This window comes from Arvicola amphibius, chromosome 2 (genome assembly GCF_903992535.2).
Source record: "Arvicola amphibius chromosome 2, mArvAmp1.2, whole genome shotgun sequence".
In the NCBI taxonomy this organism is placed as follows: domain Eukaryota; kingdom Metazoa; phylum Chordata; class Mammalia; order Rodentia; family Cricetidae; genus Arvicola; species Arvicola amphibius.
The window spans coordinates 92791688-92811220 of record NC_052048.2 but is presented as its reverse complement, the minus strand read 5'-3'; the positions used below and the strand labels follow the sequence as shown (position 1 = coordinate 92811220).

General features: G+C 44.2%; 1 protein-coding gene across 2 annotated transcripts in view; it reads right to left on the bottom strand.

The window, feature by feature from the left end:
• The window catches only part of Smc6 (structural maintenance of chromosomes 6), a 104028-nt gene extending 97673 nt beyond the window's left edge, over positions 1–6355 (bottom strand). For both annotated transcript variants that reach the window (XM_038318704.2, XM_038318705.2), the window contains exon 1: positions 6261–6355. The gene's annotated coding sequence lies outside the window, so the exon portion shown is untranslated. The remainder of the gene's footprint in view (positions 1–6260) is intronic.
• Positions 6356–19533: the final 13178 nt, after the last annotated feature.

The following is a 19533-nucleotide window of genomic DNA, read 5'->3' as shown; positions in this document are numbered from 1 at the left end:
GAAAAAAACCATTTAAAAAAATCATAGCTGTAAAGGACCTGTACAGAGAGCTGTTACAATTCAGTAGTAAAAAGATAATTTTAAAAATAAGCAAAATACCTAAATTGACATTGCTCCAAAGAAGACATAAAAAATTTGGCCAATAAGCATATGAAAAATTTCTCAATCATAATGTCAACTGGGAAAATATAAACCAAGCCACCGGCGGTTCCTACTTCACAATCACTAGGATGGTTACACTTAAGAAAGTAGTACCAAGAGCATGAATTGGAACTTTATAAACCGCTGTGGTGGAAGTGTAAGAAGACTCAAATGATTACAGCTATTGAGTAATCCTGCTTCCAGAAATATACTCAAGGAAATAAAAACAGCCACATTTTTTTAAGAATCATTATACGAATGTCCCCTAACATTACTATTAAGCCATGAAGTAGAGACCACCCAGGTTGCCAAGGAAGAAGGGAAACTAGCATGCATTGTGTGACAGGTACTCAGCTAGGTTCTGTACAAAGTTCCTATCAACTCTGTTTGTTGCCAAGTTTTAAATATTTAGGAAAATAATCCCATTAAAAATTTCCAAGTGTTGCTGGGCCATGGTGGCCCACACCTTTAATCCCAGCATTTGAAAGGCAGAGGCAGACAAATTTCTGAATTTGCCGCCAGAGTGGTCTACAGAGTGAGTTCCAGACAGCCAGGGCTACACAGAGAATTTCTGTCTCAAAAAAACTAAAAATATAAAGTTTCCAAGTCTTTTGATTTGTCTCGATTTGTCCTTTTTTCTGGGCTAATAGCTTAGGACCAAGCATTCCAGGGAAATACGTAATAGCTATGATCCTGGATGTTTGATCAAAAGTGAGACCCCAGTCCTCTGACAGCCCTGTATCCAAAGAGGCTGGACTGTAATATTGAGTTGAAAGTGTCACTCCCAGCCTGCCATGTGCTTTGTGCTTGGACTCCAACTCCCAGCCTGCCAAGCGCTGACCCCACAGGGTATTTAAGCTCAAGCCGAAAAGAGGAACGCGTGGTTTTTGGGTTTGCATGGGTTTCTCCTTTGTTTCTCTCCCTCGCCATGCTCTCCCTGCTACCCGAGAGTGCAACATTTATTAAACACGGCATCTTAATTTGGTGTCAATTGGTTTGATTGGAATTCTTTGTGCCGCTGAAGAGGCTTTTCTTAACATTGAGGTTTTATGAAATGAAGGCAACAAAGTAGGTTAGGAATGGCTCATCTGGACTACTTATAAATCTTCTGTGGACATTGGTCTATACAGTCTGTTACCAGCTTTCACTTCCTCTTCCTGGTGTCTTTTGTTGTCCAGGCTATTACTCAAATTCTTTTATGTTGTAGTTCCCTGCTGATAGGCTCATGACACTTGTGCATAGACTTCCCTAATGAATTATTGTTTATGTATGGGTCCATCTTTTTATTAGGTTGTCTTTCAATTACTCTATGAAAAAAATATGCCTCTAGCCACCCGGGCCCTGGAAATGGGTTTCTTCCTCTTTCCTCCGTCCTGAGCCCTGCTATGACATATCTACTATAGGTTTCGTGAGGTCAGTCTGAAGTTCTTAGGGTATTGGGTCCACAAGGCTGTTGCGCAAAGGTGGGGACAGACCACCAAGTCTAATAAACCAGAAGCAAACTTTATTCCAGAAAAAAATTAAAATAAAAAACACCGTGGGGCACAAAAAGCTTATCAGCTAACTGGGACCACAGCCAGAGATGGGTTTGTAAGGCTGTGGCAAAGGCCGGTTTCTGAACTCACCTTTTTATAGTAAGGAGCACCAAGCCTGAACAAAGTCTGAACAAAGGAATTTTTACAGTCTTGAGGTAAAATTCAGATACAGATTGCCTTACTTTACAATCTTCATTAACAATTTTTCAGTTAAACTCGTGTTTGTACTTAATCTATTGTCTTCCCTGATATTTCCAGGTGGTGTTTACTGAAGCCCTGTGCTCTCCCCTTTGATGCTGTCGGTTTCATGTAGCAGGGATAATGCATAACCCAGAGGTCATGTATATCCACCTCCTAAAAGTTAGTTTGCAGAGAGATGCTTCGGCCTTGTAAACGGAGCTAGGGGTTGTAAAGCGGAGTAACCCACTATTAAGAGTTAATCCTTAAGCTGATGAGAAAGCTGCTGATAGCCTGCTCTCATTCTCCTAGGCTTACAACATTATATTTCTTTATTTCTGCATTCTTATTTCTGAAATCTACATTTCTATATTCTTATTCTTGGACCTTTCAAGGGTTTGCCTTCCACAGTTCTTATTAAAGGATATTTCTTTTTGGGAGGCGTCAATGATAAATACTTTTTTGTATATGTCTGGTTTCAAGGGCTTTTCTGCTACAGATTTCCCCAGGTAATTCCTCCCCTTTCTGAGGCTCATCGAAATATTTGTCACATCTGTTAGGTAGCAGACATTGCTAGGCCCCAGAGATAGAATGATAAATGAATCTTGTAAGGCTGTTTTAATTTCTATAAATTAACTGTCACCATTGGCACATTGGGACACTTAATTAATGATAAATATCAGGTAGTATCATTTGGAAGAACCCTTCATATTTAATTTCAAGCTAAACAGAGCCCAAACATTGCCTCTGAGTAGTCCTCTGTTAGGGAGTGTGAGGTAGAAATACCTAGAAAAAGGAAGCTCACTGGGTTAGCACACTAGAAAAGAATCTACAGAATGTAAGAGTTGAGCTATGGTTATAATTCTGGAAGAGAACAGTGTATTTACAGAAATACCATTGGTAACTAATGTTAATCTAATCACTCAACATAGTTACTATCCCCAGCTCCCTAGAAAGCTCTTGGACTTGGTTTGGCAGCTGGCCGTGTGTCTGTGGGTTTAAAAGGGATTTCTGGGGGCTGGAGAGATGGATTAATGCTTAAGAACACTGGCTACTCTTCCAGAGGGCTCAGGTTAGACTTCCAGCCCCCACATGGCAGCTCACACCTGTCTGTAGCTCTAGTTCCAGGGAGTCCAACACTCACACAGAGATACTCATGCAGGCAAAATACCAATGTACATAAAATAAAAATAAATCATTTTTAAAAAATTAAAAAGGAATTCATTTTAAGCCATTCAGCTAAAAAATGCTAACGCTGGCCTGGGGAGACCACTCAGTGGGCACTGGCTGTTGCTCCAGAGGACTTGGTTAATTGCCTGCCCCCATATAGCAGCTCACAACCATCTATACCTCAGTTCGAGAGGACCAAATGCTCTTTTCTGGACTCCAGGGGCACCAGAAATTTACACAGTGCAGACTAAATACCCATACACATATTTTTTTTAATTTAGAAAAATACTAAAGTGAGAGCTAGAATTGAGATTACCCTACTTAGAGAAGGAGGTTCCTGTGTTTGTAATTATGTTTCTAAACTCAGTTCTTGCCTCAGATATAACCTAGACGTCCTTCCTGATTTTTCAGTATAATTCGGCTGCTGTCTTCAGCCCTGTGTTATTCTTTGCACTTAATAGTGTCAGACACTAATGTGCAGTTGTTTGCTTGTGACTTTTTTTGTCCATTTCCCAAACTAGAATGCAAACTAGAGAAAAGAACTTAAAGTTTTGTGTTCACAGAATATTAGGAAATTGCTTGGTGCAGTCATTATTATTGTGCTCATTACCTCCTCATAACCCACTGGAGCCTATATCAGCAATATACTTATTTTGTTGAGTGTAGCCTAGGAATTCCAGCATAGCTAAAAAGACTGTGACAGGGGGCTGGAGAGATGGCTCAGTGGTTAAGAGCATCTCCTGCTCATCTAAAGGTCCTGAGTTCAATTCCCAGCAACCACATGGTGGCTTACAACCATCTGTAATGAGATCTGGTGCCTTCTTCTGGCCTGTAGGCATCCATGTAGACCGAATACTGTATACACAATAAATAAATAAATCCTTTAAAAAAAAGATTGTGACAGCCTCTAGTTTCAGTATGAAGTAGGCTCTGCTATAAATGTCAGCTTTAGCCACCCAAGAACACTTGTTATTTACTGCGCAGAGGTCGTCTTTGCTCATGAGATGCGGTCCCTTCCGTAACAGCTTGTTAGACCCTACCCCTTGAGAATCAACTCGAATGGAACACTCATTCCAAGCAGATTTTACTCTTTGTATTTCCAAGATAATTACCCACGCCTCCATGAATACAACATCTGTCTTTCAAAAATGTTTCTATTTGCCTTCTCAGATGCTGGAATGAAACCTGATTTGAGGTCCCTGAGAACCCTGGACAGGAGTTGATACCTTCCTTATGCCGTTTCTCCTTCACCAACACACTGACTCCTTGGAAGACTCTGTGTAAACACCATCTCTCCGAGTCCTTGCTGTTCCTTATAGACCTTTGAGGTGTTACCTGCCAATGGTTTGGGGTTCACTTGCGCTTTCTTTCCCACACTACACCAAGCATCTAGTGTTTCCGAATCCTTAGCATCTACAGAGGGGCTTGCACAAAAAGCATTCGGTGAGTGGATGCTGGGCTACTAACTAGAGGTGAATTCAGAGTCTTAGCTCTTCAATTTGTCTACAGAAAGACCAGACCGAGTCGGATGGCTCCCTCCCTTGGCTTGATCACTAGTCACCTTCACTGCTTTCAAGGTGTCCCTGGGAGATGCTTTCTGGGAGAACTAAATCAACTTCTACTCCCATTGCTCTGTCGTACATAGGGGTAAATGGGCTTCAGTAAGACATCTCTAGGGCACTTGCTCTTATCTGGGGACTAACATGATAGTGGCAGTGTTTATCCACTTCTTAGCCAGAAACACCTTTTATCAGCTAACAGCTTGCACTGGCCTCATTCAAAGAACTTGCCACATTGCCTTAAAGAGACTTGCTACAGAATCAATCTGTAAGACATGATACTATACAATAGAAGTCCAAAAATGTGATCTTTATTTCTGTTTTTTATCTCCAGGAAGGATGAAATTTGCTGGTTTGGTGGAGAGTCATCAGCAGCTGAATGGCCCTTCTGTAGCCGTTATTTAAATATTTATATATATGGAAGTCTTGAAAAAACACCAAAGCAGAGCCTCTCTGCAGGTATTAAGTATATGATCATCTTTGGCACAATTTTGTGCCAAGACCTGATATATCTTCACCACTACCACCACCACCCTGCCGCCGCTGCCACCTTAAAATGGTTTAAAAAAAAAAAAAAAAAAAAACTTTCTATTCCAGGATCTAACAAAAGACTTAAGTTTTCTATCATTCTAACTCAAAGCTTCATGTACCACTGGGTAGATTCCCACTTTTCCCACCGGGAAAAAGGTCAGGAAGGGCTGCCCTAGATACTTTGAATCCAAATGTAACAACGAAAGGCTTACAGACCACCTCTGTGAAGATAGACTGCCAGCCCTTCACAGTTTCTGTTAAACCGAAGGTGGTGGCAAACTGTCTGGGGGCAGGCAGCTGATTTTTACAAGGCTGTTCAAACCCAGACATCTCTGGTCTAAGCCTCCTCAGGGCCCCACTTCACAGCTGCGGTAGTTCCAGAAGAAGTGTCAAAAGACTTGGCACAGGCCGGTCTACATCCTGTGAAACAGACTGAAGGACGCTTTCTTACGCCCAGGAGGCAGCGGTCTGAATAATTAATTACCCTAGCATTGTTACAGACGGGCCTCCCTTGACAGGTCTCCCGAGGCTTCTGCTTCCCTTCCTGTATCTGCTAACAGCCAGAGCTCATCCCTCTCAATTACGTGTTAAGGACAAACACGCTGATTTTCACTTGTCGCATCCACGTATTAGGAAAAAATTCTCTTTAGCATGCGCCTCGCTATAACGTGTAGCATTTCTTGAGACAACAATCACCTCTACACAGAACCTAGGCAAAATGAGTACTATGAGTTAGTTCGTGGTCTGGAAAGTATTATGCAAGAGTTAAAGAAGGCAGGCATTAAATGTGTGCTGCGCACCACACATTCAAATTCCTTTAGTACATCCCGCGACAACTCAGCCCCAAGCCCCAGCTTCCCTTACTGGAACCTGTATCCAGTGCTGCAGGGATGCTTTTCTCCCTAACCTCATCTTCTGCTTTGCCCCTGCCCACCTTGGTCCAGCATCACCAGTCAGTTTCCTTTACCTGAATCCTGGAGTTCACTCCCTAGTGAAACTCTTAACTTGCTGTGCTCTCACTCAGGACATCTCAAAGCCACCTTACCCTCCTTATGACCACGCTCGCCCCCTCTTGTCAGCTGGTACCTCTGTAAGCTGAAGAGCCACATCCAACTGAAGTCTCTCCCACTTCAAACTTGCCTCTTACCTTGCTCTTTTCTTTGTACGTTTTTAGAGTTTGTTGTTTGCTCGCTTGCCTCCGCCACCGCAGTAACTCAAGAGCGAATACACTTTGAACTGTCCTTTGTTACATTCCTGGAACTTCAGCAGTATTTAACAAGTAACCTCAGATTCATGCATGCTTGTGGAACAGATGAGTGCATTAACCTTTGAACTCAGATCTATCTGCAGCACACGCTGTGATTACCAATATACTATAACCATAAGGTGGACTGAGTCTTGAGCTTGATGTGTAGAACAGGCAGGAACAATACTGGGAGTCTCTTCTTGAGCCATTTATAACATAGTTGCGGTGCCAGACTCATTTGTACTTGAGAATAACAAGGACAGGAGCTGGAGGGATGGCTCAGTGGTTGAGAGTTCTGGCTGTTGTTCTATAGGGCCTGGGGTTCCGTTCCCAGCAACCACATGGTGGCTCACAACCATCTGTAACTCTAGCCTCCAATACCTTCTCTAGCCTCGGTGGTACTTACACATACACATGGTACACAGACATTCACATACATATACATATGATACACAGATATGGACATGTATATGGGCAAAATGTGCATATACATAAAAAATAAATTAAGGAAATAATTACAAGCATAATAAATGCTGGATGAAAAGAATGGCATTAGATGGCCTCAGAGGGCTGCTGGAAGAGGCTGCTCCCTACAGATGAGGGGACTCCATAGTGGAGCCTTTAAGTGACAGGTGTCATTTAGAGAGGGAGAAGGGAAGACTCTGGCTCTTGGATATGACTTAGTTGAGGAAATGGATCCAGGGAAGAATCTAATATGTAATACACACTTTAAGGAATTCCAGTCTGGTGCATTCATTAGGTTCTTTTGTATGGAAAGGACTCGATACAGTTTCCTGAGAAAATGAAGCTAACGGGGGGGGGGGGGGGGGGGGGGGGGGGGGGGGGGGGGGGGGGGGGGGGGGGAAGAGTCCAGGGGATACGGGAAGCGAGGGAGTCGCTTCATTGCTTCCCGACTGATGGTGATGGTTATGGTGAAGGCAAGGCACTGAGAGCTGCTTCAAAACGAATGTCAAGTGCTTACTGACCTTTTTATCCTCAGAGGTCTCCTCTGTGGGGTTTACCTCAAGTCCCTCACTTTCTACAGAAATTGGGGAAAACTGTCAGGCCAAAGCTTCCCCGGGGCATCATGCGATGCTAGGATATGAAACTAACTGATCGGATCTCGGGCACTGGAGAGGAGATTGTGCTCATCCAAGGCTTCCTCAGAGGACCACACTGCTCTTCTTGAGGGTCGCTGCTGACATGTTTCCAATGAAGCCTTGTGGAGGGGTGCTTCAGAGGTAGGCCACCAACGAGTGAGAGTGGCTTAAGATCATCATACATCAACCCATCCATGCATTTACCACCTAAGCACCCACCACCGGTTCATCCATTCACCATCCATCCATCATTTAGCCATTGACCCATTCCTCCATCCCTCCAACCTCCATCACCTATCCATCTCCTACCTATCCCATCTATATATCCGTTCACCATTTCTCCATTCACCCTTCCATCCATTCACCAGACACTGGGCATGTATGGAACACCAAGAACCATGCATATTAGAAGAGTTATGATAAATCCAGGCCTACTGGTGCATACCTTTAATCCCAACACTTGGGAGGCAGAGGAGGGTCTCAGTGAGTTCAAATCCAGCCTGGTCTACATAACGAGTCCCAGGACAGCCAGGGTTACATAAAGAAACCTTGTCTCAACCCTCCTTCTCCTGCCCCAAAAAGAGTTCTATTGGGGATTACACAGTCTCTTCTACTTGCAGGGACCACAATCTATTTGTGAAGAAAGTCATGTGCAATTAGCTTCTTTTCTGTCCATATTTCTAGGTCTAATTTGGATGGAACATTCATCACATAATCCACATTTGCTCACAAAATGATGGTATCCTCAACCAAAATGCTTCAAGTAGGGCAAGACTATGGCTACCCTCCTCCCTACTCCCCCCCCCCCAGCCTCCTCCCTTTGTGCTTCTTCCCAGAAAGGTGATAATGAAATATTGAGTCCCAACTGGGCCACAGGCAGGGGATTTGCATTTTAAAGTTTGACAGATATTTATAGGCCTTTTGATCTTTCTTGTCTCTAGCCACCCTCCAGACCAGGCAAGGCTGGCCTTTCCTCCCCCCACCTCCATTTAAGAAATGATGACTCCAGGTCCAGAGATTCCTGGTATCTCCATCCAGGTCCAAATACAGCAAATGCCATCTAGTTATGGATTTCTTTTCTCACTTCCCACACCTTTAATCACTATGCGTGGTTCATATTATAGCATCTTTTTTTTTTTTTTTAAGTATAGAAAATGAAGCTCGGGTTAAATAACTCATCCCAAATCTCCTATAAGTGGGAAGAGAGACAGAACTAGCCCCGAGTTTGTGTGCCTCCAAACCTGTGGCCTTCCTATTAAACCAGGCTCGTTCCCAATAGGCAAGGCTGATTATTCTGGCCTCCTTAGCTAAAATCCTTCCTGGAAAAGGTAATCTTGCATTCCAGTCACTTGCTAATATCATTCTGGAAATAGCCCAATAAACGTCACCGTCTGATTTATTCGCGGACAAGCTTGCAGCTGTCGTTTTCCTTTGCCGCTCTTCTTGGGCCCTGACTGCTTTTCTTTCGCACAAATTCCTGCGCCCAACAGCTGCACGTTTTAGATGTAAGAAGCAAGCGTTATCCACAAACCCTCCAACCTACAGGACGGAGTCTCTTTTAAGACAGCCTGCCAGAAATAGCTAAGCCTCAGACCCTTGAATTCCGGAGGGAATCACCAATCACGGATGCCATGGAAGAAGCAGGTTTAGACAAATGGCTTGAGGGTCGGTCACATTTATGATCCTACAGATCTGATTCTTTAAAGTTGAAGGCAAAAGAACAAGGCACATCAAGGGAAGCCTAGGTGGGCTAGGCATCGCCTCACTCCTCAGTGCAAACCAGTGAGGAACAAGCCACTGTTCTCTTGTGGCCTAGCTGAGCTCTGGCTGAGAGAAATAAAGAGACTCAGGTTTTAGCAGCGAAGCCAGAATCAGAACTCAAGTGACTATAGCAAAGCCATTATGCAGGTGCTGGGTGAAATGTACCTCTACTCTGAGAGCAAAGAGCCGACTCAGCGAAGCTAAGTTTGTAATCCAAACTCTCTTGCATTCACAGGCACCCACGTCACATTCTGACCCAAGTGGGCTCCCCTAAAGAACAGGCAAAACTCACTAGCCCACTAGCCTCTCCTGACACTCTCTGAGACAAGTCAGAGCACTCTGTAAGTTCCTTAGAAAATCCCTAGCCCCCAGCTCCCAACCCCCACCCACTCCCAAAGAGAGAGGCTTAGAAGTGCCAAGTCTCAGGAACCATAAGAGTCATTGAGGTTGCAGAACATTCCTGTTGAGCTTGAGAGATCAGGTTCAAAGCTTCCGCAGGCTGTTCCCCACTCCTTTCTCATCTCCAACCCAAGGGAGGGTAGCCTCCCTTCCCCCACTGTAGCTGCGGGTTAATTCCTTTGGTTTGTGGCTCAGCTGGGGGAGGGGGAGAGGGGACAGCTGGCAACCCAGGCATTCTTTCTGCTCTCTCTCTCTGGACTCCAGCCCCATGGGGATAAAACCTTCCAGGAAAATCAAGCACAAAAACAAGAACTGTCTGCCCTTCATATACGGAGGCACACGTGGGTGTGGATTGGGTGTCCACAAACCTTCTCTTTTTTGGTGATTCTGTATCAACTTGATGCTGATTGTCTGTGGTCCATCACACAGACAATAGATGCCAGTGGCCCAATGGCTTCCAGTCTGACTCATGATGTCAGCCCTTGTCTAAACCCAGCCACTCTCTCAGAATCCATAACCCATTTCTGCCAAGGTATTTATCTTGACTCTCTCTATACATACCTGACTCCATTTGTGCTCCAAAATGTTACGCCGTCATCTTCACTGTCATCACAGGGTCTATTTGTGTCTTAGGAGCCGCCTTTGACATGTCTATCCTCCAGAGACATTTCTGCATCTTGTTCTTACCCACTCTGGAGTAATTGGTTGACCTGCTTACAACAATGTTTCTAATCAACCCTAGTTGGATCATGGTGCTTGTCTGCAACCCAGCAACTTCCTTTTATTTGAAAGCACCCAACTTTGCTACTAGTTCTTGCAGTATCCCTTAGGCTTTTTGGAGTTGCACAAAACTTTTAGTACATTAGCAGGCATGTCTTTAGGTATCCTCACTAGAAAGATATACATGATTTTTGTTGCCTAGTTGGAACTTATCTCTAACATGCTTTGAGTTCTGCTCTAGACAGCAAGATCCCTGCCCTAGGGAAAACTACACCCGGTTCTCTGAGAGACCCCAGGGCATAGTGGGTTCTAATACAGATAGAAGTACAGTTTGTGGGGAATGTGTGCCATACGTTGACTGAATTAATCATTCTGGGAAAGAAGTAGATGCTCCTCTGTCCAAAAGGAATGACGCTGTGCACAGCACATTATGCACAGCTCAGATGGGCCCCAAGGCTGCACTTAGTAGGATAGAAATCAGAAGTGGCAGGTTAATGTGGCTGACCAGTCTAGAATAGCCAAACACCTTGGGAGGGTCTATCCTGGGGCAGATGTCGGTAGGTACTTCTGAAGATTGTGCACCTCAAGCCAAGGACTCTCCATGTTGGCCTCCTCCAACCTTATTTTAGTATGTTATGAAAACAGATTAAGGTTGCTGATCCAGTTAAAGTACTCATCACTAATTCTGACTTCCTGAGTCTGATCCCCTGAACCCACACTGTGGAAAAAGAGAATCTATTCACACTAGTTATCTCCCTGCTTCTACAAACACGGACACACACACACACACACACATGCAAGCATGCACATACACACATGCAAGCATGCACACACACACAATTATTATTACATTATTGCCTAATGTAATCTTTTAAAAAGTAAGCAATATTATTGGGCTCAATAGTATTCAAGTAGTATTTGTTTGTTTGGGTTTTTGTTTGTTTGTTTTTGTTGTTGTTAATTTTTGTTTGAGACGAGGTCACAGTATGTAGGCCTTGCTTGGCCTGGAATTCATAGAGATCCTCCTGCCTCTACTTCTCAAATCAGCATTTGAGATTAAAAGTGTGCATTATCATGCCTGGCAAGTGAAAAACCCAGGAAAGCGTGGAGAGATACCAGGGTACCGAAGAAGAAAAAGAGAAAAGGAAAATAGATTTTGATTCTGTTTCATTTACCAAGTGTAACAAAATCAAGGATCTCTCTCCCTCTCTCTTCTCCCGGGTTCTGCCTTTCTCCTTTTTTCAAGCTATTACTCATCTCAAAGGCTTCTGAAAGCATGAAGAATTTTTTTATTACCGTCGCATTGTTGAGAGCAAGCACACATTAACTAACAGAGCTCGCTCTCACGCTCTCTCACTCTGGAATTGGCAGAGTTCTGTCACTGCGTCCATACTGTAGGTAAGGTTCCATAACCAAGAGCTTAGGTCATACCCGAGGAAAGCCCAGGCCAACCAGATCTGCCCTCTTCCTCTCCCACGGGGACACTGCAAACCCTGCAGACACCTGTGCTGGGGGCTCTGTGCTCTCTATTCTGCTGCCACTTCTCCCTTGTTGCTTCTTTCCAAAGAAAACAACAAAGACCTCATGGGCAATGGAAAACTCATGGTCTCTCTGGCCCGATCAGAGAAGATATAGAATTCCAAAACTCCATGAAGGAGCAGTATCAGGGCCTCCCACCCACAATCCTGGCTCATGAAACTTGAAGCAGGTCCAGAAGATCTGTCCTAGGCCATTAGGAAGGACAATCAGGTTTAGAAACTGACAAGGACTCTAATGTGGTTGCAATTGTCCTGGTCCTCTGACTAGCTGAGATCAAAACCTCTACCCACATCTGGGAGAAATTGCCTGTAGTCTTTCCCACCACAATTCTGCCTCAAAACTCATTTCTTTCTTTTTCTTTCTTTTCTTTTCTTTTTTTTTTTTTTTTTTTTTTTTTGAGACAGTGTTTCTCTGTGTAACAACCCTAGCTGTCCTGGAACTAGCTCTGTAGACCAGGCTGGCCTCAAACTCACAGAGATCCACCTGCCTTTGCCTCCCCAGTGCTGGGATGAAAAGTGTGTGCTACCAACACCGGGCTTCAAAACTCCTTTCTAAAGCCACTGTTTCCATGAAGTATTCCTAGTTCCCCCAACTGAGCTGCAGCTCCCCCTTTCTCCACTACAGCACATTTTTAGTGTCTTTGCCCTATGTCCTATCCCCCTCTTCATTTGAAGTTTGTCCGCACCAGTGTGTAATGGCAAAGAATGTGGATCACATGAAGATAAAACCCTCATAGATTTTGTTCAAAGTGCATTAAGCAATGTCCTCAGTTTAACTTGATATATTCAAAACTTCGGCATTTCAAATGTGTAATGAATGCAAAAGTCATTAATGAGACATATTCACACTGCCCATAGCCAGTGTATATTTTACATTTAGAGCATTTCTGTAATTGGTGAATGAATGCCATTCAAGACAGCACAGTGCTAGCATGCGGCCCAGGGCACCCTGGCCATACATGGGGCCCAGGCCACACAGCTGCCATGGCAGACTTGATAGAGACCAGCTAAAAAGTAGGCCTGAGTTCCAGTTTACTAGGCAGGCAGGGAAACCATAAGCTGGCACCACCCGGGGAAGGCCATCATCTAAAGGGAAGAACCTGACATTCCAACCATTAGATGAGATTAGATAACATCACCAGATGTCCCTGAGCTCAGAAAACACACTTATTCTCCTTTTGTCAAGAGATGATACCCCTAGACAAATGTTAACCAATCAGGGTCCCGAACCCTAAAAATTCCCTCTTTTGCATACAAGTGCAGAGTCTATGGTGGTTTTGGGGGGACCCCCTGATCTGGGCATAACACTAGCTCTTTAAAGCAATTCTCAACCGGTGGGTTGCAACCCCCTTGAGGGTCTGACAAGCCTTTCACAGGGGTCACCTATGACCATCTGGAAACACAGATATTTACATTGCAATTCATAACAGTAGCAAAATTATACTTATAAAGTAGCGATGAAAGTAATTTTATAGTTGGGGGTCACCACAATGTGAGGAATTGTATTAAAGGGTCGCAGTGTTAGAAAGGGGGAGAACCACTGTCTTTAAGGTTCCCATAGCTTTTGCCTCTGGGACCTCAAAAAAGACACAGTGCCTAGGTGCCGGGTAGGTAGTCAGAAAGTTTCTGAGCCAAATCACAAGCCCAGTTTATGTTCTATGGCACTCACTGTTTGGCCAGATATTTCAAGGTGCAGCAGCTTCAGGTAATAGACACATTGTTACTGAAAGCAAATCACCGGGGCAGGTTTCTTCAGAGAGAATGCGGGTGGGAAGGAGCCTGAGGCACTGCAAGAAACAGAGCCAAACAGGCAAATGTCCATGACCTTCTGCTCCTGTCCTGGCCTCGTGTAGATAAAAGAGATGGGGACTCTGAACCGTGCCCTCAGCTTCCCACATGCACAGGTTACTTCGGGTCACCCAGAGCCGCTACAGTGGTTGGCCAAGTATTTGATTGGTTCATAATTTGAGCAAAAACACAGCTGTAGCAAAAACATATTCTCTGGACCCGACCTCTTCCAAGAACAGGTTGAGCCAGTTCATGGCCACAGGCTTCCCAAGAGAGTTCACAGGCTGGCTTTGTAACTCAGCTGCGATTAGTTCGATTAGTTCGATGGAAAAGGGCTATCGCTTTTGTTAATAAAGTCCTTCCTCCAAGGCAGAACAGGCACCTTCCCACAGAGGGACTGGAGCTATGCATTCATTCTCATTATAACACTTTTCTGCAAAACACCAAAGACCGAACTTCAGTCATCAGTCCCCAGAAAAGGCCTCTGGAGATGGTGGCAAGAGACCAGACTTTCAGATGAACACTGTTTCCCAGTGCCAGCTCCCTCCCCCATACACACATTAGAACATTTAACTTGGATGCCTCTTTTGTTTTTCCCTTCTTCTTCTTCTTCTTCTTCTTCTTCTTCTTCTTCTTCTTCTTCTTCTTCTTCTTCTTCTTCTTCTTCTTCTTCTTCTTCTTCTTCTTCTTCTTCTTCTTCTTCTTCTTCTTCTTCTTCTTCTTCTTCTTTTTCTTCTTCTTCTTCTCCTCCTCCTCCTCCTCCTCCTCCTTCTCCTCTTCTTCTTCTTCTTTCTTCTTTTTGAAACTCAGTATGTAGCTAGCCTTGAACTCTTGGTCCTCCTGCTATTGCCTCAGGAGTGCTGCAATCACAAGCCCATGCCCAAGTAACCTACATACTTCTTTTTAAAATTTTTTTATGTATGTATGTATGTATGTATGTATGTATGTATGTATTGAGACCAGGTTTCTTTGTGTAGACTTAGCTGTACTAGAACTAGCTCTGTAGGCCTGGTTGGCCTTGAACTCCCAGAGGTCTGCCTGCTTCTGCAGGAATTAAAAGCGTGTGACACCACGGCCCAGATTATCTACAGACGTCTTAAAGGGGACTTTTGATGGTTTATACAGAGCACTAAGGCAAACACTTAGGGTCTTGGACCCCAGCAGGTGAACTGAAGCCCTTTCCCTGTGCTCTCTAACCAACAGCGGTCTCAGGTGTGAAATACAGCATTACCTGTCTCTGGAGGCATTGCCATTCCTGAAGCTAGGAAATAAATAGTATTTACCAAAACAAGAGGAAACTACTCATGAAGCTCCATAGCTGAAGATTAAACCACCACATGTAAGACCATTTAAAGCAGAAATAGCCGGGCGGTGGTGGCACATGCTGCCTTTAATCCCAGTACTTGGGAGGCAGAGGCAGGTGGATCTCTGTGAGTTCGAGGTCTATAAAAGCTAGCTCGAGGACAGGCTCCAAAGCTACAGAGAAACCCTGTCTCAAAAAAAGAGAGAGAGAGAGAGAGAGAGAGAGAGAGAGAGAGAGAGAGAGAGAGAGAGAGAGAGAGAATGTAAAGCAGAGCAAAGTGGGTATTATCAATAAGTGGGGGACTGGGTACATAACCTTATCTTGTGCAGAGCAAGAGGTGGGCATTCGAGAGAAATGAGAAGGGAAGCCCCCCCACTTTCAGTCCACAGTCTGCTTGGTAGTCTAGTTGAGGGAAAGTCTGTGTTAGGCTGTGTGACTTCCAAAGAGAGCTAGGAGAGTCCAGGCTGGACGAAAGGGAAGGACAAAGAAGGAATTGGAAAGCTACAGTGACCTGTAAAGTGGGCAGTTAGACTATCAAAAGAGAACACGGACCAATGAACTCCAGAGACACAGTGCCCGCTGCATAGAAGTCAAGGTGAAGCTCAGCAAACCAGGACAGCCTGTACTGTGTAAGGGGCGGGGGAGTGGGAGGAACGTAGAAGCAACCTCTTGTCTTACTACCAGCCCCTCAGCAGAGACACTGCAGGGGCTCTCCAGCTCTGCCAAGGACGAGGACACCCATCTTTAGTGTCCACTGCAAACACCATATCACAAGTGGCTGAAGGCTTGTGCAACCCCTGCAGGCGCCTTCCTTTCTCACCTCAACAATATCACACAATGGCCAGTTGAACACATCCTTCTTTCTCTCCGTGCCTGGCTTTCTTATACTCCTCAAGCGTGGCCTTCCTGAGAAGTAATTAGATTATATCTTTAGAACGCTTTGAGCCACAAGGCGAAGAACATCGTGCACACACATACGGCACGGTCATTATTGCAAACTCCGTTTCCTTTGTTCTGTTTGAAATCCATCTCCTGGCAACAGCTGTCTGGCTTCGAAAGGCAGCAACAGCTGCAATAAAGAGCCTGCTATTGGAGTGATGACAGTCACTCCGTCCCACGGTGCAGCTGTTCTTTACAGGGAGATCTTGCCTCTCCCTTGAGGCAGGACAACACTAAGAGCTATTTGTGGTTTTGGTTTGCCTATACGCAAGTCCCCTGTTCGTTTCCCTCTGGTACTTTCTAAATTCTGCCATGGACCAATAAACTTGGCATAGATGTGGCAAGCCTCTCTGTCTTTGGTCCCTTACTCTCCAGCAGAAGTAATCTGACCTACCTCTTGAGGTTGCTGTGACATCCCAAAGATGGAATAAAATCTTTCGCAATTTCTAAGGCACTATTTCTGAACTAGAAATCAAGAAGGCCTCTTTAACAAGTGAAATGAAAATAGCTGGAAAATTCTACGCCGCCCCTGGAAGATTCTGAGCTGGCCTGTAAAAATAAACGGACACCGGAGATTGGCAGAAAGGGATTCTGGACAAGATCCTGATTTAAGCTTGAAGATCCGAGCAATGAAAAGAGAACTGAGTGCAAGTCACAAGCCAGCCATCGACTGTTATAAAGAGATGCAGACGAGGGGCTGGAGAGATGGCTCAGCAGTTAAGGGCACTTGCTGCTGTCTCCGAGGACCTGGGTTTGATTCCCAGCACCACTTGGCAGCCCACTAAGCTGTAACCCAGTTCTGGGGGATGTTCTCTTTGGGCCCAATGGGAGTACTTCATGTGCTCGCTGCACAGGCATACAGGCAGGCAAAACACCCATACACAGAAAGTAATAAAAACAATCAGCATAAATAAATGAATAAATAATCAAACCCAGAGTGTGTCTAAGGAGGAGGGGCACACAGGTTGGAAGGATCAGCAGGGCCCAGATGATGAACAGTCTTAAGTGACAGGCAGAGAAATTAAGATTTTGATTCAATATTTCTTTTATAAAAACAAATAAAACTCCAATTTTCAAAAGTGAACGGGTTAATTTAGGACATAGTACCCTGTATAGAAAGATATCAAGTATTTTTTTTAATGTCTTGATACTTATCTTACATGGTTTTCTTTCTTTTCTTTTCTTTTCCTTTTTCTTTTTTCTTTTTTTTAGTTTTTTGAGACAGGGTTTTTCTGTGTAGACCTGGCTGGCTGCCCTGGACCTCACTCTGTAGACCAGGTTAGCCTCAAACTCACAGAGATCTGCAGGCTTTTGCCTCCTGAGTGCTGGGGTTAAATGTGTGCACCACTACCAGCCAGCACAGTTTTCTTTTCTAAAATTAAAATCTAATTATATCATGAATCCCCTTCCTTTCTTCTCTCTGATCCCTTCCTTCTCTTCCCTCCCTTTCAAATTCATGGCTTTACAATCTTTAATTATTACTGTTACATATATGCAAATAAATATATACATGTAACCTGCTGAGTCCATTTAGTGTTGCTTGTACTTTTTTATATATTAAATTATGTGTGTATATATGTTTGTGCACGTGAGTGCAGTCCCCAGAGAGGACAGAATAGGGCATTGGATCCCCTGGAGCAGGAGTTACTGGCAGTTGTGAACTACCAAGCAGGTACCAGGAACCAAACTCCTGTCTTCCTCAAGGTCTGTCTGCCATCTCTTCAGCCACAGGGGATCTTTTAATAATGTGAAAAGTCACTGGAAGGTGGTGTCACACACCTTTAATCCAATCACTCAGGAGGATGGTGGATTTGCTTGAGTTCAAGGCCAAGCTGGTCTTCAAAATGAGCTCCTGGACAGCCAAGGCTACAACACGTGAGAAGGCAAGGAGCTGCTAAAGCTTAGAGTTTAGTCCTGTACCCTGTGTCCGGTGGCTTTCACCAGCTGAGGCGAAGGGCCTGCAACGGGTGGGGTTTTTCCTTTCTCTACATGCTCCTGCCGGGTCGGCTGCTCTTGGCCCTCAGGATACCCTCCATTTGACCAGGTTCCCAGTTAGTTACCAACCTCCCTGCTTAATGAAAAGAAAGCCTATCCAACCGCAGCTCAGGCTCACAGACCCACGTTTTCAAGAGAGGGAAGTGAAACCTCATTAATGAAACGTGTTTCCTGCCTCGCCAAGACACTATCATCCTCCAGAAAGTGGATGCTGCCGGAATGTGAACTCCAGGCCTGCATCTAAGCTTCAGGTCCGCTGTGCGCTTCCAGTTTGCTGGAGATGGGGAGGAGGGCTGCGTGGCCTACAGAGGTCTGGGGACAGGCCTCAGCTGCTCAGTGTGACAACATCGAGAGGGGAAGGGCTCCAGTCTTTCCTGTCTCCATGGGAAAACCTTTTCCTCTATCATTTTCGCTATTTTCTCTAGATTATCTTTAAGAAGAAAAATAAGATAATTAAAAAAAAAAATCCCTTCTCCTTTTCTGTTGTCATGAATATCCCACTCTTAACAATGAATTGTTTCTGTTTTAAAATATTAACATGGGGCTGGGAAGATGGCTCAGTACTTAACAGCACTGGCTGCTCTTCCAAGGTCCTAGGTTCTGTTCCCAGAATCCACATGGCTGTTCACAGCTATTCAAAACTCTAGTTCCAGGAGATCCGATGCCTTCTTCTGGCCTCTGTGGACACCTAGCACGCCAATGGTGCACACAGATACATGTAGGCAGAATGCTCATACACATAAAATAATAAAATTAAAATTTAAAAAATGTCAAAGTGAGTCAAAGCCTTAATTTTATATAATCTGCTTAGTATTATATTGTATTTCTGTAATATTAGATTATATTTCTTATATTAAGTATTCTTCATAAACGCAAATCCCCTGTTGTTTCATGTATGGTATTCTACCACGTTAAGGGCGCATGATTTACATACTCACCTCTTAACTCAGATATTTGATTGAATAATTTATGATCCTAACTATGGGGATTATTCTCTCTCACAGTCATTTCAGTGTGTATTTGTTTACTTCTAGAGAATAAATCCTTGTGCCCAAACTACGAGTCAGCTTAAAATATTTTCTTTAGTGGAATGGTTGGTTGATCATCCCATAAGCAGCATGTGGGAAGGACCACTTTCTGCCCCCTTTTCAAACTGTGCCAATTTGGGAGGTGAAAAATGTCCTCGCCTCATTGATTCCATTTACATGTCTTTGATTGCTAATAAGGTAAACATTTTTTTTCTGTTTATTATCCCCTTGCACTTCTTTTGTGAGCTGTTCATTTCCTCAGGAGCAAGCTGGTGTTTTTCTTATCTGTATGAGATTTTCATAGCCATAACCTTTTGACTATCATATTTGACAAGCTCGTATCAAAATATCGAGAAATGTGTCTCCCAATTTTTTCTCTGCCTTGTCATTTGCTCTGTGGGTGTCGGTTCGCTTGGAAGACAGAAATCCAGATTACACACAAACCAAAGCAGAGGGAAAGCTGTGCACAGAGAATCCTGCTGAGGATTCTCTTAGGCATCCATTTTAGTAGCAGGAGTTTGAGCGTTGTCAGACGTGAATGGGGAAGTAACTTGGCGCTTTTCCCTCTGCTCTTCAGTCTGGCTAATACAGAGGGTGACCCTT